The following is a 23,530-nucleotide window of genomic DNA, read 5'->3' as shown; positions in this document are numbered from 1 at the left end:
CGTCCCTCCGTTCCCTCTCTGACCTCATCTCTTGCCACTCTTACCTTTGCTCTCTCAGCGCCAGCCACACTGACCTTCCCGATGCTCCTCACATACAACAGGGACATTTCTGGTTAAGGTCTCTGTCCCAGCTGCACCCAGAACTCTTACCCCACACACCTGCATAGGTAACTTATTTTCTTAAACTTCTTTTTTTTTTTTAATGTTTATTCATTTTTGAGAAAGGAAGACAGAACATGAGTGCGGGAGGGGCAGAGAGAGGCAGACAAGAATCCGAAGTAGGCTCCAAGCTCTGGCACAGAGCCTGATGTGGGGCTCGAACCCATGGACGGTGAGTTCATGACCTGAGCTGAAACAGGATGCTTAACTGATTGAGCCACCCAGGCACCTCTCTTCAACTCTTAACTCAAATGTCACCTCAATGCTGTCTACTCATTCCAATTCTATTTAATAAGCTTTTTGCCCTCTCAATCATCCCTTACTCTGCTCTACTTTTCTCCTCTATAGCACTTATCACCTATCATATCATACATAATTTACTGGGTGTTTCTTTCTCTTTTTTCCTTTTTTTGGACTGTTTCCCCTAATAGAATATAAACTCTACCAGGGTAGAAATCTTCACCTGAATTTGTTTACCTCTGCTGAATCCTAAGGGCCTCAGAAGAGTGCCTGGCACATGGTGGGTGTGCTTAATTAGCCACCGTGAAACGAAAGTAGATCAGGAGAATTGGAGCATCAGAATGAACCCAGAAAAGATCCCACAAAGTTGGGGCTCGATTGAAGTGCAAAAGGCTAGATTTCGAAAGACCCTGCCCATAGAAGTTTGGAATTGACCCAGAGAGCATGTGAACCATAGAAAGATCTTAAGCAGGGAAGTGACCCGATAGAAGTACATTTCAAAAGATTATTATTATTATTATTATTATTTTGCTAATCACGTGGACGTGAGTTGCGAGGATGAAAACGGCAGGCATCCCGAAGGTTTGTGGTGAGATCTTCAGGAGAGATATAAGATACGTGAATTAGTCGAAGGCAGTAGGAAATCAACGTCTGGGATAGAGGCAACGTTACCCTTGACCTGCGGGACACTGGGAATCGCTCCACGTTCTGAGCCTGTTCACTACTCCATTAAGAACCTGTCCTAACTGCTTTGCGGTCTACTGCAACTGCAAATCCTCCCTTCTCCTGGAGACCTCAGACTGAGCACCGAAACGGGGTCGGGTTCCCCGGCATACTCCCCACCCCCGCGGGCTGCGCACCTTCCCGGGTCCTCAAGGTCAAAGGAAACTGGACACCTGCGTCCTCGAGCTCCGGGTCTGCGTTTGAAGCCAGCAGTAGCGGCCGGGCCCAAAGGCGGCGTGCCTCGGCGCGCCGAGTGCCCACGACCCCGCAACCCCTGGGTCCACCGGGCGTCCTGAGGCTGGCCGGGCCGGGGCAGGCAGGACGCGGCAGACTCACGCGGAGTCCTGGCAGGAGCGCAGGCTGGGCAGAGGCGTTCGCCGCGCCCCTACTTCACGAGTGCGCGCCAGGAAGCAACAGAGTGGGTGCCAGGCGGGGGCACAGCACGCCCGACAGGGGCGCAGTTACCTGCAAGTCAGGACAGCTCCTCCCCCCCGTCGATCCCTCCCCGTGGCCTTGCGGACGGGGCCTCCAGGCCCCGCCCTGCCTAGCCCCGCCCCTTCCGTCAGCGCCGCCGCGGCGAGAGCGGGCCGGGCGGGGCGCATGGGAGCGGCGGCGGCGGCGCAGCGGCCCCTGCTGGAGGTCGCTCTTCGGCGGACTGCGCGGAGAACAGGCCGGGCAGAGTGGAGCTGAGGAGGCAGCGCCGCGTGTTTATTTTCACGTGGCCCGAAAAGAGAGCTTATCTTAATGTAGTGTCTTTGGATTTTCTGCGGTCACAAACCCCTTTGAACATCTTTGAGAGCTATAACGTTGTCTCCAGAAAAATGTAAGTACCCGCCAGAATTTACTGATAAAGTAAGGTAAGTTCAGAACATCTTTTCAAGACTAAAGTGATTAAAAGGTAACTGGTCATAACTGTCAGGCTTACCTGTCATGCAGTAGGTGATTAGATGGAAAAAAAAAAAAAAGTCTGAAAATACTGCTTAGCCGTGGGCCTTGTAGAAACAGCTCTTTTACTATGTAAAAAGATGAACCAGAAACTAAAGAACTTCCAAGGGACAGCCTGTTTTACATGTGGACACATTAATGTTATGGGGATACATACTCTGTTAAATTAAAAATAGTAAGTTTTTCCCCCTTGTTTTCGGATCATCCTCCCTTCTCTTTCCCTTCCTCACCAGCTCTAGGTTTCTTACACTATAAATTCTACTGCTTCCTCACTGATTCACAGTGGCTGTTTGGTTGCATTTGAGCAATAAGAAAAAGCAGTTACAATTGTGTCAAATGTTGAAATGATACAACTTCATACATCTATCAATTCAGTTTATAATGTTGACATTTTGGGTGATATATAGTTGCATTTTCTAGTTTAAGTCATTTGTAGAAGATTACAGATAAATTGTTAAATCTGCCAGTAATAGGGGTTAATCAGTATTATTATAAACTGACAAAATTACTGTATGATTATGCATGATTATAGGAGGAGATAAAAGAATACAGTGATAATGGGTTACATAGAATCAACTTGGCCACTGGCCTTTAAAAAAGAAACATTTCATTAGATGAATCAAGTTAGTATTTAACATAAAATGCTAATTAATATGAAAAAACTGCTGTGAGATTAACAAGTAAGTAGTATGTGGGGGTTGGGAGGTACACATATTTGTGATTTGTAATTTTTTTCACAGAAACACCCAATTCTTGGGGCACCTGGCTGGCTCAGTCAGTAGGGCATGTGACTCTTGAGATCTCAAGGTGGTGAGTTCAAGCCCAGCTTTGGGTGTGGAGCCTACTTAAACAAAGAAAGAAAAAAAAAACGAAAAGAAAAGAAAAAAGAAGAAAAGAAACATCCTATTCTTTTTCCCCCTGGGCAGGAGCTCCTGCTGTAGTGCTTTACAGGGATGGTAGTTTTCACGAGGTTAGACCTTGGTGTGGATTAGGTTCCCATCAGTCAACAGTGATACACTACTTCAAATCACAAAGGAGAATTTTAATTTAGCTCCAATACTTAATCTTACATAAAGAGATGAGTAAATCAGATGGTGTCTTTGGTTGGGGCCCGTAGATGAATTTAAAGTTATTTTTTAAAGTTGTTTTTTTAATGCAGGAGGAGCAGCCTCACTCTAAACATTGTTATTATGGGCTGGATTTTCTTATAACTTCTCTTCCAATTTATTTACTGCTTATTTATTTGTTTAAGTTGAGACAAATGAGCTGGAGCAGAAAGTCGCCTTTCCACTGCCTCACCTTGCATATCCCAAACCTCAAGGTTAGTCACCAAATATATTTTAAGAACAATCCATTACGTGGGGCGCCTGGGTGGCTCAGTCAGTTAAGTGTCCAACTCTTGAGTTTGGCTCAGGTTGTGATCTCACGGTGAGATGGAGCCCCGGGTTGGGTTGGGCTCTGCGCTGACAGTGCTCTCTCTCCCACTCTCTCTTCTTCTCCCCTACCCTCAAATAAATAAATAAAACTTAAAAAAAAACTTTCTAAAAACAAAAAAAGGGAACAATCCATTACAAAGCCCCGCCCCTTCACTCTGCACCTTCTCGAGGAGCTCATTCTTTAGGCTCTGCTCTTTCCTGAATCATCAACCTTTCTCACTCTTCCAGATCATTCCTGTCTACATGCAAACAATACACACAAGTCACAAGTTCTTATCTCACATACATGAGATATATGACATTTTTTTATTTTGAAAATTAATAGATATAATGTGATACTTTTTTTCACTTCATTTTATTTTCAAGATTCATCCCATGTTTATACATACTTTTGGGCTTCTTCATACCATTCATATATAAATTATTCACAGTTTATTTGTTTCCTTCCTAAAGAACAATTAAGTTCTGTCAAACACTGCAGCCATGGGCACTTCTGGGGGTAGGGAGTATATCACTGTGTGAAAGTTTCTCTGGGGTGTTTACTTAGAATAGGAATCTCTGGGACCTAGTGTAAGTGTGTTTTTCTTCAGTCTTACTAAAAATGGCCTAGTTTACATTCACATTACTAATTTACATTTGCACAAGCTCATGAAAGCCATATTTCCCCCCATTCTTCTTAATAGTTCATATTATCAGATTTTTAAATATTGTCAGTTGTATGGATGGAAAATACACCTTGTTTTAATTTTAAACTTTCCCTGATGGTAGTGAGATTGAGTATTTTTTTATATATTTGTTGACTATTCAGATTTTTCTCTTCTTTATTTTTTTATTTTTTACATTTATCTATTTTTGAGAGAGAGAGAGAGAGAGAGAGCACGCATGCACTCCTGCACAAGTGGGGGAGGGGCAGAGAGAGAAGGAGATATAGAATCCAAAGCAGTCTCCAGGCTCTAAGCCATCAGCCAGAGCCTGACGCAGGGCTGGAACCCACAAACCGCGAGATCATGACCTGAGCTGAAGTCGGACGCTCAACCTACTGAGCCACCCAGGCACCCCAGATTTTTCTCTTCTTTAATTTGCCAGTTTAATCATGCTCCCAATTTGCGTTTATGATGGATGCCCTTGCATTCTTATAACATAGTTTAAAAAAAAAATCACATGCACGTTTCCCTAAATAATATACTGGCTTATTTTGTTCTTGAAATGTGTATAAATGATGTCATGTTATAGGTCATACCGATGATGACTGTAAGTCATCAGTACAGTTTCTGTTGACAACTCATGCTTTCACTCAAAGATAGAGTTCTAAGATTCAGTTATCTGTAGCTGGTGAGTTATAGTTCATCTGTTTCTTTTACTGCTCGTAATATTCCACAGTGTAGGCATACCATAATTTATTGTTTTTTTCTTTCAGAAGAAAAATGATTTTATTTTGTCTTTTTTTAACAATTTTATTCTTTTGTCAATATGTATACTTTTTCAGTCTTTTGTACAATTTTATTTTCTCCCTTCAATCATAATATGATATCCAAATTTTGTTTTAATCGGAGGGTCCATAAACACAGGCTTATCCAGCCCACTTTCAGGCAAGGCAAATACTGCTTCTTGAAATGGTTCCACCATGGAACCTCTGGTCATCCAACCCGTGTCACCCCCCTGCTTGGCTTTATCTCAATGATACTGTGCAGCCACTTCACTGAATCTCTTTCCAGACTTTAATTTTTCCTCGGCTTCCATGATTTTGCATGTTTTTCATATAGAACGTGTCTGACCTTTACTGCACTGCCACCACCTTTGGGACCCTGAGCCTTCTTGTCAGAATGGCCACTCCCAGAGGCTGCTTCCCCTCCCCACCTTTCCCAGAACCACTTTTTCCTTTGGGTGGCATCTTTAAAACTTGCAGCTGACCTGCCTATGTGTATGTATGTTTGTGTGTGTGTGTGTGTGTGTGTGTGTGTGTATTTAATTTAACATATATATAACATATATATTATATAAATTATATATATATAACATATATATTATATACATTATATATATACATATATATAGCTTAACATATATATGTATGTGTGTGTTTAATTTTTTTAGGTTATTTATTTTTGAGAGAGCGAGAGAGCAAGTGTGTACAAGCAGGGGAGGGGCAGAGAGAGGGAGAGAGAGAATCCCAAGCAGGCTCCGTGCTGTCAGTGCAGAGCTGGATGTGGGGCTCAATCTCATGAACTATGAGATCATGAACTGAGCTGAAATCAAGAGCTGGATGCTTAACTGACTGAGCCACCCAGGCGCCCTTGTTTTTGTTTTTACTATATGTATATATGCATATATAATATAGTTATATATATAGTATATATTATATCAATATAATAATTATATTTCATATAGAGTATATATAATAATTATATGTTATATGTTATATGTTATATTATATATATTATATACTATTTTATATACATATATATATATATATACATACTATATATATATATATATACATCAATGTTTTTTACTATATTGGAACTATCTTTCAAATATATTTAAGCCAAAATTTCTCAGAGGGTATCAATTAAGGAGTAAAATTACTGTAATTTTGAGTATGCATGTGCCCAGCCTTATAAGATAAGCCAAACTGTTTTCCAAAATGATTATTTGACCAAGCAGTATGTGAGACTTTCCATTTGGCTCATATTCTTGCCAGCAAGTACATCTTTACACTGTCATGCTGCTTAATTTTTACTAATCTAGTGGTGTGGAAGGGTATCTTGTTGTGCTATGAATCTGCATTTCTCAGATTACTCATGAAGTTGAGCATTTTTTCATTTGCTTGTTAGCAATTTTTGTTTCCTCTTCATCTGTTTTGTCCAGTTTTTTTTTTAAAGGTTGTGATTTTTAAGTGATCTCTACACCCAACTTGAGGCTCAAATTTACAACCCTGAGATCAAGAGTTGTATGCTCCCCTGACTAAGCCAGACGGGCGGCCCCAAGAACTTCTTATTCTTAATTTAATTATAGGGGAGGAAAAAAACTTCTTTCCTTTATCCTCTTATGTTCAGTAACTGGGATCTTGCAAATTAAAGTGACAAAAGACAGATTAATAGGAGAAAAAACCTAGAGTTTATGTGTGCAAAGTGCATGCACACAGTAGAACTCAGTGATGAGCAGCTCAAAGGTTAGAAATCAAGGGATCATACACCATCTTAACAAAGGGCGGTAAGTTGTAGAGAAGGAAAATGGCATTGGGCTTCTAGGGGTGGTAAATTGTAGGAAGGGAAACACATGGGGGAAACTAATGGAAGAGAAGGGTTATTTTGGTAATGTCCGTTATACAGACTTAGTCTCATGCAGTCTTGGGGTGATAAGAGTGTCTCTGACAGTTCTCTTTTTCCTGGTATGGGAGAAGAGAAGGGGAGTGCATTAATAAAGGAAAATTTATACCCTGTTTTTAGGCAGAAAGCAGGAGGGTGGAAAGCTTTGCCTGTGTCTGCTATTTCTCAGTTGCCTTCTGACCAAAATAACGCTTATGTCAAAGTGGCACATTTTGAGGTGGCATACTCTGATGAATCTATCAGTCTTATTATTAATGGTTAACACATTGTAGTTTTTGTTTAAGACATCTTTCCCGGGCCACCTGGCTGGCTCAGTTTGTGGCATGTACAACTCTTGATCTCGGGGTCGTGAGTTAAAGCCCCACATTGGGCACAGAGCTTCCCCCAAAAAAAATAATAAAAATTTTTTTCTAAAAAAAAAAAAAGAAAAAGAAGTCTTTCCCAACGTTGAAAGTCATGAAAGTGTCCTCTTAAAATTTCTTCCAATGTTCTAGAGTTTTATCTTCCATATTTAAGCCTATTCCATTTGGAATTTTTTTATGTGTGGTGTCAGGGAAGAATTCAATTTCATCTTTTTTTCCCCCCATAAAGATTACCAGTTATCTAGATAGTCTTTCATCAGTGACCTGAATGACACCTCTGTCATATGTCAAGTATTTATGTGTGTATGTGTGTGTTGGTAAGTTCTCTGTTACATTCTATTGGTCTCTCTACCAATACTACGTGATCTTTTTTTTTTTTCCTTTTTCTACAATCTGAATATAATAGCTGTGTGATAAGTTTTGATATTTAGTAGGATAATTCCTCCCTTCCCCCCTGCCCTGTACTGCATCACTTACTGTTAGATTAATTAAATGGAGAGGCCATTTAGGTCTAATGCCATTGCAGCTTACATGAGCAAAACAAAATCTAAGTCTGTAAATGCCTCATGGTTATAAAATCAAAACACTAAGGACAACCAGTCACCAACAGCCAACTAGGCTTTAAGCTATACCCCATCAATTATTTCCTTACTTTGCATCTCCATTTCCTCTGCAAGGCTTTCCCTGAGCTACTGTCAATGGAGTGTTCATAACCACTTGCATTTTGGTGTTGTCTGATTCACATCAATTTTTGCTCAAATAAACTGTACAAATTTTTAATATGCCTCACTTTATCTTTGAACACTACCTTATCTGACTTCTTCAATTTGAGTTAGTTTATAACTAGTCAGTGTTTTTATAATCTTGAGTTTTCCATTAAAATGAACATGACAGGGGTGCTTGGGTATCTCAGTCAGTTGAGCGTCTGACTCGATTTCAGCTCAGGTCATGATCTCGGTCACAGGATTAAGCCCTGCATTGGGCTCTGCATTGGGCTCTGCACTGGGAGTAGAACCTGCTTGAGATTTTTTTTTTTTTTAATGTTTGTTTATTTTTGAGAGAGAGTGAGTGGGGGAAGGGGCAGAGAGAGAGGGATACAGAGGACCCAAAGCAGTCTCTGCAGTGCCGGCTGCCTGATGTGGGACTCAAATTTTTTTATGTGTGGTGTGAGGGAAGAACTCAATTTCATCTTTTTTTTTGGAAAAAAAAACCTTGCAGTCCATGACCTTAGCCAAAGTTGGACCCTTAACTGTCACCCAGGCGCCACTCCTGCTTGAGACTCTTTCTCTCTTTCCCTCTGCCTCTCCCCTGCTCACATGTACTTTCTCTCTCTAAAATAAAAATAAATAACTAAACTAAACTAAAATGAATATGACATATGTTCCCTTTTGTTTAGAGCTTCTTTAATGGTTTTCAATAATTTATCTTTTTTTTTCTTAAGACTTTATTTTTAAGTAATCTCTGCACCCAACGTGGGACTTGAGTTTACAACCCAGAGATCAAGAGTCACATACTCTACCAACTGAGCCAGCCAGATGCCCCTCAAATACCATTTCTGCATGTATTGGGAAGATCACATGGTTTTTCTCCTTTAATATGTTAATGTGATAAACTGGGTGCATGGATTTTATTTCTTTTTTTTTTTTTTAATATTTAGTCATTTTTGAGAGAGAGAGAGAGAGAGAGCGCGCACAAGTGGGGTAGGGGCAGAGAGAGAGGGAGACACAGAATCTGAAGTGGGCTCCAGGCTCCAAGCTGTTAGCACAGAGCCCGATGTGGGGCTTTAACTCTTGAATTGTGAGATCGTGACCTGACCCAAAGTTGGACGCTCAACCAACTGAGCCACCCAGGAGCCCCTGGATTTTCTAATATTAAACCTAATATTAAACCATTCTTGTATAAACCCAACTTGGTCATTAAAAAAAATTCCCTTATGAAATATTTATTTATTTATTTATTTATTTATTTATTTTTAAAGTTTCTTGGGGTGCCTGGGGTGCTCAGTCAATGGAGCAAGTGACTCTTGACCTCAGGGTTGTCAGTTCACGTCCCACATTGGGTGTGGAGATTACTTAAAAATCTTTTTAAAAAATAATAAAAATAAATAAATAAACTGGGGTTCTTGCAAACAACATAATTGAGTTGTATATTTTGGTCCACTCTTGACACTCTTATGAATTTTGTTTGCTAATATTTTGCTTAGTATTTTTGTGTCTATGTTTATGGGCAAGATTAGTCTCTTATTTTTCCTTTCTTATACTGTCCTTGTATAGCTTTAGAGTCTCAAATATATCAGCTGCATTAAGTGGGTAAGAGAATGTTGCCTCTCTTTTTATAACTGGAAGAATTTGTATAAGATTGGAATAACTTTGGTTCTTTAAAGTCTGGAAGATTATATCTGTATATCTTGGCTTGTGTGTGTGAAGATATTTTAATCTACTGATTAAATTATTTTTTAAAAATAGGACTGCCCAAACATTTTATTTCTTCTTAAATTAGTTTTAAGTTAAATTTTCCATGAATTATTTCATTATATGTTTCCTAATTAAATGGCATACAATTGCTTATAATATTTTATCTTGTAAAATGTTATTTATTTACATCTATCTTCTTTATTTTTTTCTTTTCCTTAATCCATCTTTTCAGAGGTTGTCAATTCTAATAGTGTTTTTAAATACCCAACTTTTGGCTTTTAAGAAGTTCCTTTGATTATATTTGTGTTTTCTAGTTAATTGATTTATTTTTTCTTTATCACTTCCTTCTACTTTCTTTGTGTTTACTTTGTTGTATTTTTTTTCTTTTCTTACTTTGTTGTTGTTGTTGTTGTATTTTTTCTAATTTCTTTAGCTAGATGCTTAGGTCAACAACTTTTAGCTTCTCTTGTTTTCTCATACAAGCATTTAAAGGTATACATTTTCCTCTAAGGACTGGCTTAACTGTATCCCACAAGTATTTTCAATTTTAGCATTCTTTGGACCACAGTTGGGATTACTGGTCTAGATTGATTTATGGAGGATAAATTCAATGTGTTGAACGCTTACTAAATATCTAAATATAGGCCCCTATGGTAAGAATACTGCTGGCTTCTTTCCTTCTGCCTATAACATCAAGTACATGTATTGCATATTTTAGTTATGACTTATTCCCTCAAAGTTGCACAAGCCTAATAATTTTCCCCTTTGAAAGGATCTTAGAGCCAATAGGGATGAAAGTGCCAATAACATGCCAGGAAGCAAGTCATAGAGAACATGAAACCGGAGAGAAATACTATCAGCCCACCACAAATACACTTAAGTACCAAGATTATATTGGGGGACATGGCAGTTTTTTAAATAAACGTGTTTCGTATTTGTTCTCTACTCTAGCCTGAAGGACAAACCAAAAATTATAGCTTACTAGTAAGTAAAATGAAAAGGACAAGTTCTCTGGCCAAGAGTACCCTCAGTTCTTTGAACATGTATTTTGGAATAACAGGGGCAGCTATTCATGTTTTGTGTAATTATGTTCAAGCTCCGAATCTATAATTTGTTCTAATTTTCTATGAACACTCCCTTGCCACCATTTTAAAAAAAGTTTATTTGAGAGGAAGAAAGAGAGAGAGAGCATGAGTGGGGCGAGGAGAGGGGCAGAGAGTGAGAGAGAGAGAGAGAGAGAGAGAGAGAGAGAGAGAATTCCAAGCAGGTTCCACACTGTCAGTACAGAGCCCAACGCGGGCCTTGATCCCACGAACCATGAGATCATGACCTGAGCCAAAATCAAGAGTCAGACGCTCAAGTGACTGAGTCACCCAGGTGCCCCTCCCTTGCCACCACTTATTCTCTGCTATCCCACAATTCCTAAGATCTGTATTAGATGCATATTATATGGGTAACTACAAACCTTTAGAGAATTTTCTGTTATTGTTACAATGACCAGGAAAAATGAAAGAGGATTATATTGACTTACAGATCATATGTATTTATTTAATCTTAAAAAAGTCACGTATTTTTAAGAATTTTATTTTAAAATAAAAATTGTATCTAAAGTGTACAACACACAAAAATGAAGCGCACAGCATGAAGATGCAATACACCTAATGAAATGATGACTACAGTCAAGCTAATTCACACGGTTACTATTTATGTGTGTGTGAGGACAGCACCTTTTGCAGTAAATTCCCATTATTCAATACAGTATTATTAATTATGGTCATCATGCTGTGCATTAGCTCTCTAGACTTATTCATTATACATAACTGCAACTTTGTTCTGAATATCTCCCCATTTCCCCACCTTCCTGCTCCTGGTAACCACTGTTATATACTCTCTGCTTCTATGCTATATGTTTGACTTTTTTATATTCCTGTACAAGTGAGATTGTATACTTTTCCTTCTCTGTTTGGCTTATCTCATTTAGTACAATGTTGCACATGGCAGATGTTATCATGTGTATTTATATTAGGTTAAACCATATGAGATTGCCGATATTTGATCATTTTTAACCTACAAAGATAGCAATTTCTTTTTTTTTTAATTTTTAATTTTTTTTTTTTTTTTTTTTTTTTTTTTTTTTTTGAGAGAGAGACATAAGCTGAGAAGGGTCAGAGAGAGAGGGAGACACAGAATCCAAAGCAAGCTCCAGGCTCCAAGCTGTCAGCACAGAGTGTGACATGGGGCTCGAACCCGCGGACCACGAGATCATGACCTGAGCCAAAGTCAGACAGTTAACTGACTGAGCCACCCAGATGCCCCTTAACCTACAAAGATAGCAATTTCATATGGCTCAATCCTGTATAATTAGAGCTTGAATAGAAGCAGATCTTATGGCATGGTCATAAAAGTTCCTTTTTATACTAAGGGACAAAAAAAAAAAATTGGAGAAAATTAAAGAGCCACCATAAGTAATTGTGTCATATGTTAGTAACCGTAACATTGAATGCTACTAACTAACTTAATGTTGAACTTTTGAGAAGCCATTCAAGTCTGACTGTGAAAAAAGCCTTTTCTTTGCTTTCAGTCTAAAGGGGAAGATCAGTGGTGTTTCCAATGCTTTGGCACACTAGTAAATGGGCTTTGTTTCCTTTTTAAAAAGTTTTTAAAATTTTTTTAATGCTTACTTATTTTTGAGAGTGAGCGAGCAGGGGAAGAGCAGAGAGGGAGACAGAGGATCTAAAGCAGGCTCTGTGCTGTCAGTGAAGAGCCCAGTGCAAGTCTTGAACTCCTAAACCGCAAGATCATGACCTGAGCCGAAGCTGGAGGCTTAATCTACTGAGCCATCCAGGCGCTTTGCTTTGTTTCCTTTTTTTAACAGCTGAGGGAAAATGACTGAAAAGGGGAGTCAGAAGCAAAGCTGAAAGAATCAATTATTACAAAGAGCCAAGCTAAATTCACTAATTCACTGTCAGGCAGTTTTCACCGTCATACAAAGAAATAAGGCTATTGCTGTTTGAAGAATCTCAAACTCAGATGTTCCAGAATGCATGCTGTTAATGCCATGTGTCCCCCAGAACAGTTTTGTTTTTGAGCTGCTGTAGTCTTGTCCTCTGGCATCACGTGGTCCCAGCATCTGCTCTGCCTTCCCTTTGGGTATCACACTAAGACACACCTTCTTAGAAATTATAGATCTGAGTTTTTCACAGTGAGGAAATGCTATCCCTATCTTCCCTTTACTTAATGCTTGAGTCTCTCTCTCTTTTTTTTTTTAACTCTGAAAAGCAGGATCCAGAGCTTTGCATGTTGGTCAATGAATGGGGTATACTCTGATAATGTGAGAACAAAGTCAGAAAATGGGATTCAGTGAAACAGGTGATGGTAATTACCAACGTAACATGCACAAGATTGGCCATTGGTGGAAACAAATCAGAAATGACATGGCCTTGGATTCAAATCTTGGCTCTACGACTTATTAGCAGGGTGACTTTGGCCATGTCATTTAACTCCATGCCTCAGTTTCCATAGCTGTAAAATGGGAATAACAGTATATCTATCTAATGGGTCTCCTGGGTGGCTCAGTCGGTTGAACATCTGACTTTGGCTCAGGTCATGATCTCACGGTTCGTGGGTTCGAACGCCACGTTGGGATCTGTGCTGGCAGCTCAGACCCTGGAGCCTGCTTCGGATTCTGTGTCTCCTTCTCTCTCTGCCTTTCCCTCATTCATGCTCTGTCTTTCAAAAATAAATAAATGTTAAAAAAAAAGTTTTTAAAAAGTATATCTACCTTAAAGGATGTTGAGGGTTAAATGAATTAATATATGTAAAGTATTTAGGACAGTGCATGACATGTGGTAAGTAATATGTAAATGTTAACAAAAAAAGAAAAAGAAAGAAAGAGAAGAAAGAAAAAGAAAATATGAGCTCCGGATTTTTGCTCATGGACAGGGTATCTCTCTGACACCCTTCAGTAAACTGGACAGTTTAGCCATCCTTCCCTAAGCCTTCCGTCCTGCACGAGGCCACGGCAGACCTTTGTCAAAATCCCTTACACATTTATGAATTTTCTTCTTTTTTTGACAAGAGATGGTGGGAAAACAAGTGTTCTGCGGGAGGGCTCCGATCCTCTGAGGAGAAAGCAGTCTGTCTGTGCCAAGTATGCTCTTGGCCAGCATGCTCTGCAGCCAAGGGTGCTGGCCACGTGACTGGAATCACCTGAAAGATCTTCCAGACGTTCCCACTGGACCGTGCTACCAGCAGCAGCCACCGTGCATCCAGTCTGCATCGCTGCACATTGGTCTGGGCGGAAGTGGAGGCTGGCGGGAGGATGATGGGGAAACATACAACTGAGCCCCCTGTCTGTAAGCACACACACTTACACAGCTTTTCATTTTGAGGAGTTGACTGGAACTCTGTAAGGAACTACAAGACAAATAGCTAAGGGCTGAAGCAGTGACTTGGAGCAGTGGTTTTCAAAGTGTGATAGCGGGATCATTATCTGCACTGGCATCACTTAGGAATCTATTTTAACAAGCCTTCCTGGTAATTGTGATACTCAACTCAAGTTTGAGAAGCCCAGGCCTAGAACTACAGTAGCTGTGCCCCTCCCCCCACTCTCCATCTCTATTTCTCTCCATCCTCATGGTGTCAGTGTCTTGGTCATTGTCCCCCTTACCACACACCCAACATCCCTTTTAAGAAAAAAGGGACTGATTAGATCTTTCCAAGCTATTATGCCTACGTGAGCCCTCAGAGAACCAGGAGAGGGGATTTGGCGTTTTCTCTCCTTGGAGATGAGAGATTGCAAAACCACTTTCTTTCTGCAGGTGAAAATTAGATAATCAGGCTTCATTTAGAAGCCCAGCAGGCTTTATAAGCCTCATTCTCTCCAGGCACAAAAAAGCCCAAGGGAAAGAAGCTGAGTGGTTTATCCCTGATGAAGGAGGCTAGCCCAGATTGCCCCAACTAAAGAACTGAAAGGGCTTGAAGATGCATTGCTTTGAACCAGTGAGACCTTTTTCCATTCTTCTATAAGATTTAGCACCTAGGATTTCCCCCAGAGACCTTAGGTGTGATCCTTTGACACATAGTTTGACGTGAACCTATCATCTATAATTCTGTGGAGGAAACCCACGGAACCCACGGGCACGGGTGCCCAAACATCCTTCTGGCCTCCCACTTTGGGAAGGGTAAAGGGGTGTTCCCTTCAGCTGCCCCTCCAGAGGGCTTGCTGTGGCAAAAAAAGGGCTGAGCCCAGAAGTGTACATTCCTGGAGCTTTGAGCTGTCAGTCTTCTCTAGTTCTCCCGATGAGTTGATAGATGAATGAAATGAGATACCGAATGGTTAAGGAAGGTTCTTGATTACCCAGTTTGCCAGTGGCTGAGTTTTTGTTTTTTATACAGGAAAATTATAATAAGGTAGAACTTTCCTACTATCTTGTGGGTTAATGATGTCCAACATAGTAGCTACCAGCCACATATAGTTATCTTAAATTAATTAAAATTTAAAAATTCAGTTCCGGCGGGGGGGTGGGGGGGCTCACCTGGTTGAGCGTCTGACTTCGGCTCAGGTCATGATCTCGAGGTTTGTGAGTTTGAGGCCTATGTCGGGCTCACTGCTGTCACACAGTCCGAGCAGAGCCCTCTTTGGATCCCCTGTCCCCCGCTCTCTCTGCCCTTCCCTTGCTTGTGCTCTCTCACAAGATAAATAAAACAAAATTCAGTTTTTTATTTGCACTTAGCCACTTTTTAAGGGCTCAGTAGCTGCATGTGGCTAGTAGCTACCCTATCAGAAAGTGCCATACAGAATATTTCCATCACTGCAGAATGTTCTATTGGATGCACTGGTCTAAAGTGATTGTTGTTGTAAATTGATATATGTCCTACATAAGTCGTTTGAATCAGTCGCTTGTTTCCTTTGTCTCAAAAGATATTGCCAAGAAAAAGAGGGTAACGCTCTGACCTCCAGCAGACTGAACTAACACAAAAGTAAGATACACTGAGGTATTTCAGTTAGTTGCTTACCTGTCTGTTGTTTACATGTCATTGTTTGGTATATAGTACCTGTGTATATTTGTCCACTCAGTTATTCTTTCAGTTGGTGTGCCTTTATTACATCACTACCATATTTTGGACATAGCATAGGTACTAGCATATTGCCTTGCCTGTAAGAAGCTGCTGTCCAGAAGAGACAGACGAAAGAACAGATCATTGTAATACAGCATGGTATGTTTTAATATGTATAATGATATGAAGCGCTTTAAAGAAGCAAAAAGAGGAAATAAACTCGCTGGGCCTGGCAGAATTAGATAAGACTTCTCAGAGTGGGTGATATTTGAGCTGAGGCTTGAAGCATGGGTAGGAGTTTGCCAGTGGACTGAGGCGCCCAGCTACAGGAAAGCATATGCAAAGGCACAGAGGCATGAAATGGCTGCTGTGCTGGGGACAGTGAGAAATGCAATATGCTGGGATGGGGTGGGGGGTGGGGGGGAGTAATTAGGGCCAGGTGGGCACAGGTGGTACCTGCCTTTCTAACAAGTTGGAACTTTGTCCTCTAGGCATGAGCACTTATTTTAAGTAGTCCCCTTTGTCCAGCTTTAATGTAGTAAATCCTAATAAAGAGGCTGGTGGGTGGGGGCACCTGGCTGGCTCAGTCAGTAGAGCATGAAGATTCTTGATCTCAGGGTTGTGAGCTTGAGCTCCATATTGGATGTAGAGTTTACTTACCAAAAAAAAAAAAAAAAAAAAAGCCTGGGTGGCTCAGTCAGTTAAGCCCCTGACTCTTGATTTTGGCTCAGGTCATGATTTTGTGGTCATGAGATGGAGCCCTGTGTCAGGCTCTGCACTGAGTGTGGAGCCTGCTTGGGATTCTCTCTTTCTCTCTCTGCCAACTCCCCACTCATTCTGTCTTTCTCTCTCTCTCTCTAAATAAATAAACATTTTTTGAAAAGGGCTGACAGCTCATGCCGTTGAAGGTATCAAGGTACATTATGTGCTTCACACTGGGCTTAGCACATGGTGAGTACTCAACACGTCTTCGCTCCTGCCCCTTCCCGAGCACGTTTGCACCTGTTTTCTCTTAACAAGCAGCTGCTTCTTACCTGCCCTTCCACAGTGCTTCTAAGTCCCTGGAAGTGAATGATTTCTCATTTCCCTGGATGTTAAGTCTAACAAAATCTCATCCTCCTATCTATTATGGGCTCATTGATATGGTCCTTTCGACAACAGTTAAAATGTCTGCTTCAATTTATCTGCTTTCTTTCTCCTGCTAAATTTTTCTCTTTCCATTATGATATATGACCTTTCTGCATATAACTTTACAAAAAATGTCTTTGGTCTATCTATTACTGCCCCTGACATCCTATCATAAGACAGTGTTATAAATGGAGAACTTTCAGGAAGAGCTTCATTTTTAAAAGGGCATCTCTTATATTTGAATGACTACAGGGGTTTCATTGCGAGTAAATGTGCCAGGCGGATACTGCTCTTAATTTTGATGTATTAATAACAGGCACCTAATTCATCCTAGGTCACTGGCATGCAGGGCAAGCATACAAATGGAGGCACATTCCAAGCGTCTAAGTATTTAAAAACTATAAATCAAGCTAACAACTGGTAAGTAAAATTTGCTTTATCTTTCTACATTGATAAATAAACCCTCATAATGACAAAAAAATAAAATAAAACATGTTTCAAGCAATAGCTTGTATGTGACAGAAAGTTGGTGAAATACAATTAAATCTAATGATGATTGCACATATCTGAATGTCCTTTTGATGAGCTACTGATTTTTGTGGTAAGACCAAAAGAGACATACATAATTCATAAATGTTTCTGTAGATCTTTTTCTTTTACTTCAGCAAAATCACTATGTTATCAAGATTTTTGGCAATGATCTAAGGGATTAAGAAAATGAGGGGTGCCTGGGTGGCTCAGTTGTTTAAACATCCCACTCTTGATTTCAGCTCAGGTCACGAACAGCACAGTTCGTGAGTTCGAGCCCCACATGGGGCTCTGCGCTGACAGAGTGGAGCCTGCTGGGGATTCTCTCTCTCTCTCTCCCCCTCCCCTGCTCATGCTCTCTCTCTTTCAAAATAATTAAAAATAATTTTTTTAATGTTTATTTATTTTTAAGAGAGGGAGAGAGAGACAGTGTGAGCAGGGGAGGGGTAGAGAGAGAGGGAGACACAGAATCCCAAGCAGGCTCCAAGCTCTAATCTATCAGCACAGAGCCTGTTACGGGGCTCGAACTCATGAACTGTGAGATCATGACTTGAGCTGAAGTCGGACACCTAACCAACTGAGCCACCCAGGTGCCCCTGCCTCTCACTCAAAATTAGTAAATAAACGTTTAAAAAAAGGAAATATAATTGTGTCCAAATACCGTTTGAATATGCTTACATTCAAGTGCTTATTAAAATAGATATAAACAATAGAAATTAAGTGACTTTTATCTACTAAAAAGTAAACAGCAAATTATTAACAAATACCAACATTTTAATAAAAAATCTTTAAATAAAGATGACATTTTAAATTTATTTTTTTGAAAATTTAAATGCTATTGAATAGTCTAGTAAAAATAAAGCACTTTAAACTCTTGTGTTTGGTGTCCAGTGTAAGGAAATGCTCCATGCCTGTTAGAGCAAATTCACAAGTATGCAAATTTATATTTAATATCGCAAGATGTTCCTTACCAGTTATGGGCAATTGTGTTGAATACCACCCTAAGTCATGAGAACCTCCAGAACCACAAAGTAGAACATGAAGATGAAACAAGAAAACGGACCTTCAGCCTCCTGGGAGATTACGATCTGTCATGCAAGAACCTAGCGCACTCACAGTATCTCAGGAAAGGTTGACAAGTTAATTCGTTTTCTTTCTCTCCCACCTGTTTGCGCCATTCATAGCCTTCCCACAACCTAAAGCAACGTCTGTCTCTGACTTTGGCAGTGACACAACCCACTAGCCATCCTGGCATTTGTACTCAGGTGCCTTTGTCTCAAGAGCAAAGGACAAGAGAGGTTGGAGAAGCATTTCCCTGGGGACTGATCAGAGTAGGTACGCAGGTGCTAAGTAACGCCCAGGCCAGAAACCCCGCTGACCTGGGTCTAAGGGCAGGCCTGGATATGTCTACACTCTGTGTCTTGGTCCATTTGGGTTGTTATGACAATATCATAGACTGCGGTTTATAAACAAATTTGTTTTTCGTAGTTTTGGAGGCTGGGAAGTTCAGAGTCAAAGCAACTGCAGACACTAGACACGTAGTGTCTAGTGAGGATGCTTCCTAATATATAGATAGCCCTCCTGCTGCGTCCTCACATGGTAGAAGGGTTGAGGGAGCTCTGTGGAGTCTCTTTCATGAGGAAACTAATCCCTCATCTGATCACCTCCCAAAGGCCCTATCTCCAAATACCATCAAATTAGGGATTACGTTTCAGCTTATGGAAGAATGACAGAATATTCCACTCCAAAATAGGCCTCTTGGGCATAAAGATTATTTTGAGGTGATTATTTTAAGAAACAGCAGATACAGGAGAAGCTCTGAAAATGGAGTAGAAATTAGGCTTTTGTAAGGGAAGTTGACATTTATATAGGAAATCCCAGTTGTAAGGGTGTCTCCCTCTCTGTACGAGGAAGAGAAGGTTGTCTCTAAATCACAAGACTCTTGCCAATGGAGAAGGTGCCTACCCATAATTGGTCTCCCTGGTACCCTTTTTTTTTTAAATACTTAGTCGAAGATACCATTTAAACCTGAATTCTAAGCCACCTCCTTGAGTGTTACTGATTTTTCTTTGGGTGTCTCCCATGTGTACATGAAGTATACATGTTTAAAAAACTTTTTTTTGTTGTTTTTCTCTTGTTAATCTGTATTTTGTTCCAAGGGCCCTAGCCAAGAATTTACAACAATAGAGGAAAAAGATATTTTCCCTCTTCTACAATATGAATTTTGGAGGAGACACAGCCTATAACCCTCTGGGTCTGGAATTTTATTTATTACAAACCTATTACCTCAGATTTAGGTGATAAATGAGACCTTGGCCTCTTAGAATTGTTTGTAATGGATGAGTGTGTAGGGGAGAATGATGGTGTCATAACATCATGATACTCTGTATTACACATATTTTAAAATGATGTTACTCTTTCTACTACAAGAATTTAATGAACGAGGACGTTTTTGTAAGTACACTGCCCTTCCCACTACCTACCTGACACATAAAATCAAATTAGGCACTATCATTTCTCCACCCTGGTTCCAATATATATTTTATGAATCTTATATTTCATCTGAGCATGAGTCACTGATATAGATTTAGGGCATGATTTTTGTACTACCAGTTATGGTCACCGGGGGAACCATGACTTGGAAGCTTCTTGGTTCCATTTCAGCAGGAGTGGGGATGTCTCTATAGTCTTGCTATGAGATGGGGGGGGCGGTTTGAGGGGGTACCTTGGACTGCCTGAGGCACACTAACAGAAAAGTACCTCCCATCCCAGAGTCAAGGTATTTTTTTTTTTTTTTGTGGATCTGAAAAGGGAAAATAGCCGATTAATTCATGCCTCTATATATGATTATGTACACTGAGAAGATTAAACCACATGTTTGAAATTCACAGGGTCCATGTATTGCTTGCCTTTGATGTCCCGGGCTTCTGTTCTGCGGAGTGCCTCCAGCCCCTGATGGGGCTGACTAGCCCATGACCCAGCACCTAACATTTAACATTTGCTATTTGATAGGTTGAGTTGAAAACAAAAGGGTAATATTCAGAGAGAAACTTCAAGGAGGCAGATGGGACTGGAAATTTTAGCAAAACACCGGGACAGGTTTGGGGCTGCCCTTAGGTGACAAAGGGGAAGGCACGAGAACAGATGCATGAACATATCATGTGAACGACTGAAGCACATGCATGTTTGCATATATAATTTATGTTTGAACTGAGTGCTATGTAGGACAGAGAGAGTGGGGAGGAGCTGAGTGAGCCCATTGGTCTGAATGTGGAAAGCCCGGGCTTTAGTGAAGAAACTGTCCATCTGCAGACTACTCTTTGGACTGCAGCTCACACTCAGGGGTGTTACAAAATAAACGAAGGCACATTAAAATTATGAAGCATTTAGTTGAGCAAACATCCATTCCAAATGAGCAACACTAAACCGGAAGTGATGAGAGCTCCACTGATAGGAGCTAGGGGCAAGACTTTTATAGAACAGGTGCAGACGCAGGGAAATTATTTGATTGGCTATTATAGCTTAAGCAGTTGCCTCATTTGGGAAAGATTAATTGGCTGTTTGTGATTGGTTGCCTTTAGATTTCAATTTCATAACCTTGAGGCATTTAATAGGCTTAGGTTTTGGTTTGCTTGTGGTAGGCTGCCAAGGCATTAAAGCCACCTCAGTTTAACGGACTCCTTTAATTAATTTAACAGGGAACGGATCCTCTTCATGCAGCGGTCAAGTGAGAAACTGGAGAGTTTCTTGGAAAATACTCCCATCTTCCACCTTCCTTTGAGCCTCCTGCTCTGGTAAAATGTCATGCAAGGAAAGGACGGGGTCTTTGTTTTGACTGGCTAAAGTGGTCTCCTGCTAGGAGCTGAGGGCAAGAATATAAGATTACTTACCAAGATATCTTCCTGGGAGCCCTCTGGTATTATGATCACCTAACCCTTCTGTAAATTGCCTTTAATTCTCTCTGCCAATAGGACTGTCCCAATAAGCCAGGGCAAGTGTGAAGGATAAAGTTGTAAAAACAAATGCAAAACCTATTTTCTAGCCTCTACTTGCTTTGAGGATCCAGATTTGTTTTTTCTTTTATTTTTTTTGTTTTGTTTTTAATTTTCCTTATTATTCTTTCTTACAAACCCTTGTGTCCAGGGCTGACTTTCAATAGATCACAGCGAGGGAGCTGCTCTGCTATGTAGGAAACCCCTTCTGCCCAGAAGCAGGTCTTCTATGCATGGCTTAGCACCAGGCTCCCCACAAACCCCCTGTTACCTGGCAGGTGAGGGGGTGGCCCCCTTCCAGCTGCTCCCCTTTCCCGGGTGGAGGGGCTCTCCGCATTGATCGCGATGGGGCACACCCGGGAGGGACGGCTGGGCACCCGCTATCCCTGGCCAACAGAAGTCCCCCAGTGCTGCGGGTTATCAATTCTGCTTGGGCCGGATTCTGACTTAGAGGCGTGGAATCACAATCCCACAGATGGTAGCTTTGCCCCAGACAATCCAGATTTAAATGATAGTAATAAATTCTTTGCCTATTGAAAACAATAACAAAATTTTTTTTTTTTTAATTTTTTTTTTTCAACGTTTTTTATTTATTTTTGGGACAGAGAGAGACAGAGCATGAACGGGGAGGGGCAGAGAGAGAGGGAGACACAGAATCAGAAACAGGCTCCAGGCTCCGAGCCATCAGCCCAGAGCCTGACGCGGGGCTCGAACTCACGGACCGCGAGATCGTGACCTGGCTGAAGTCGGACGCTTAACCGACTGTGCCACCCAGGCGCCCCAATAACAAAATATTTTTAACCTTCTCTATCTTTGTGCTTCCAATCCTTTTGAGTTTGAATTCTCTATACAAACTCATGATTGCTTACACCAGTGTCTGAGTACCCTGTAATTCTTATCTCTGGGTGTAGTTGTTACAGAAAAGTGATGTCCACCCCCACACCCCCCCCCAAAAAAAAAAGAAAGAAAAGCGATGTCCAATATGGTGGCCACTAGTAAGCGGCTACTGAGAACTTGAAATGTGACTGATCTGACTTGAGATGTATTCTAAGTGTAAAATACACAGTGCATCTCAAAAATGTAGTAGATTCTAAGATAGCTCTCAATAACCCTTGCTTTGCACCTGTATGGAATCCCCTCTTCTTTGAATGTGGGACGGGCCTGTATCTTCCTTCTAACAGAATATGGCAAAAGTGATGGGATGTCACTTCCACAATTATGTTACATAGATTGTAATTTCCATCTTGCTAGCAGACTATTTCTGTTAACTCTCCTTTGCTGGCTTTGGTGAAGTAATCCACCCTTTGGAGAGACCTGTCTGGCGAGGAACTCAGGAAAACCTCCAGCTGGCAGCCAGCAGCAAGATGAGCCCCTGAGTCTGGTAGCCCACAAGGAACTAAATCCTGCCAATAATTTTGTGAGCCCGGAAGTGGATACATCCCCATTCAAGCCTCACATGAGACCCCAGTCCTGGCTGACATCTGGATTGCAGTGTCATAAGAGATCTTAAAGCAGAGGACCCACTAAGTTAGGCACAGATTTTCTGACCTACAGAAATTATGAGATAATGTGTTCTGGTAAACTGCTAAGTTTGTAGTAATTTATTGTACTACAGTAGATAACTAATACAGAACCAAAAAGAAGAATGTTAACTATCTCATTGTTAATTGTTTAATATTGATTACAGGTTGAAATGATAGTGTTTTGGAATATATTGGGCCAAATAGAATATTTTACCAAAATTTTACCTTTTTTTTTTTTTACTTTTTTAATATGGGTACTAGAAAATCTAAATCCGTGGCTTGCATTATATTTACATTGGACAGCACTGGCATAGAACTCCAAGGAGACAAGAACTTCCTGTAATTTATGCAGCCCAGCATCCTGGAGGGAGTTGGTTGTTACATCCTTAGCATCACCCTGTCACTTCCTGGGGCATGCTACTGAAACAGAAAATAGTCTGTCACTTCTGGAAAAGATTGATTCACCCTTTTTGAAGATGGGGGAAGCTGTTGTATAATTTTTGCCCAGAGGTGAAATCTGCTTAGTCTTCTTACTTTTGGATGCTGCCTTCAAGGTTTAATTTGTTTCAAATTAAGAGCAGGTGGCAGATGCAATTAAAGGGAAGAAAACAATTGCAAATTAAGCATGATTTTTAAAACTTATTTGCAATGGCAGCAACACATTCAGGGAATAAATGCTAATTATTTTGAA

The 23,530-nt window shown here is 40.6% G+C and overlaps 1 protein-coding gene, 1 long non-coding RNA gene and 1 pseudogene across 9 annotated transcripts in view; 1 reads left to right on the top strand and 2 right to left on the bottom strand.

Moving 5' to 3' along the window:
• MTRES1 (mitochondrial transcription rescue factor 1) overlaps window positions 1-1,612 on the bottom strand; it is a 24,367-nt gene extending 22,755 nt beyond the window's left edge. For 3 of the 4 annotated variants that reach the window (XM_058734861.1, XM_058734863.1, XM_058734864.1), the window contains exon 1: window positions 1,260-1,547. The gene's annotated coding sequence lies outside the window, so the exon portion shown is untranslated. Of the gene's footprint in view, window positions 1-1,259; window positions 1,548-1,587 lie in introns of those variants that run through there. The other variant, XM_058734862.1, reaches the window with a different exon arrangement.
• Window positions 1,547-23,530, top strand: LOC131514638 (uncharacterized). 5 transcript variants are annotated; one of them, XR_009263183.1, is made up of 5 exons: window positions 1,547-1,945; window positions 15,532-15,590; window positions 17,131-17,216; window positions 21,023-21,118; window positions 22,571-23,530. It is a non-coding gene; the product is annotated as an uncharacterized LOC131514638 (long non-coding RNA). The 5 variants fall into 5 exon arrangements; XR_009263184.1 differs by having other exon boundaries at window positions 22,568-23,530; XR_009263182.1 differs by lacking the exon at window positions 22,571-23,530 and having other exon boundaries at window positions 1,752-1,945; window positions 21,023-21,358.
• LOC131514637 (peptidyl-prolyl cis-trans isomerase NIMA-interacting 4-like) lies at window positions 5,002-5,512 on the bottom strand (annotated as a pseudogene).

The sequence above is a fragment of the Neofelis nebulosa genome, chromosome 6 (genome assembly GCF_028018385.1).
Source record: "Neofelis nebulosa isolate mNeoNeb1 chromosome 6, mNeoNeb1.pri, whole genome shotgun sequence".
Lineage (NCBI taxonomy): Eukaryota > Metazoa > Chordata > Mammalia > Carnivora > Felidae > Neofelis > Neofelis nebulosa.
The sequence above is the reverse complement of the archived record's forward strand: the minus strand, read 5'-3'. Positions and strand labels throughout refer to the sequence as shown.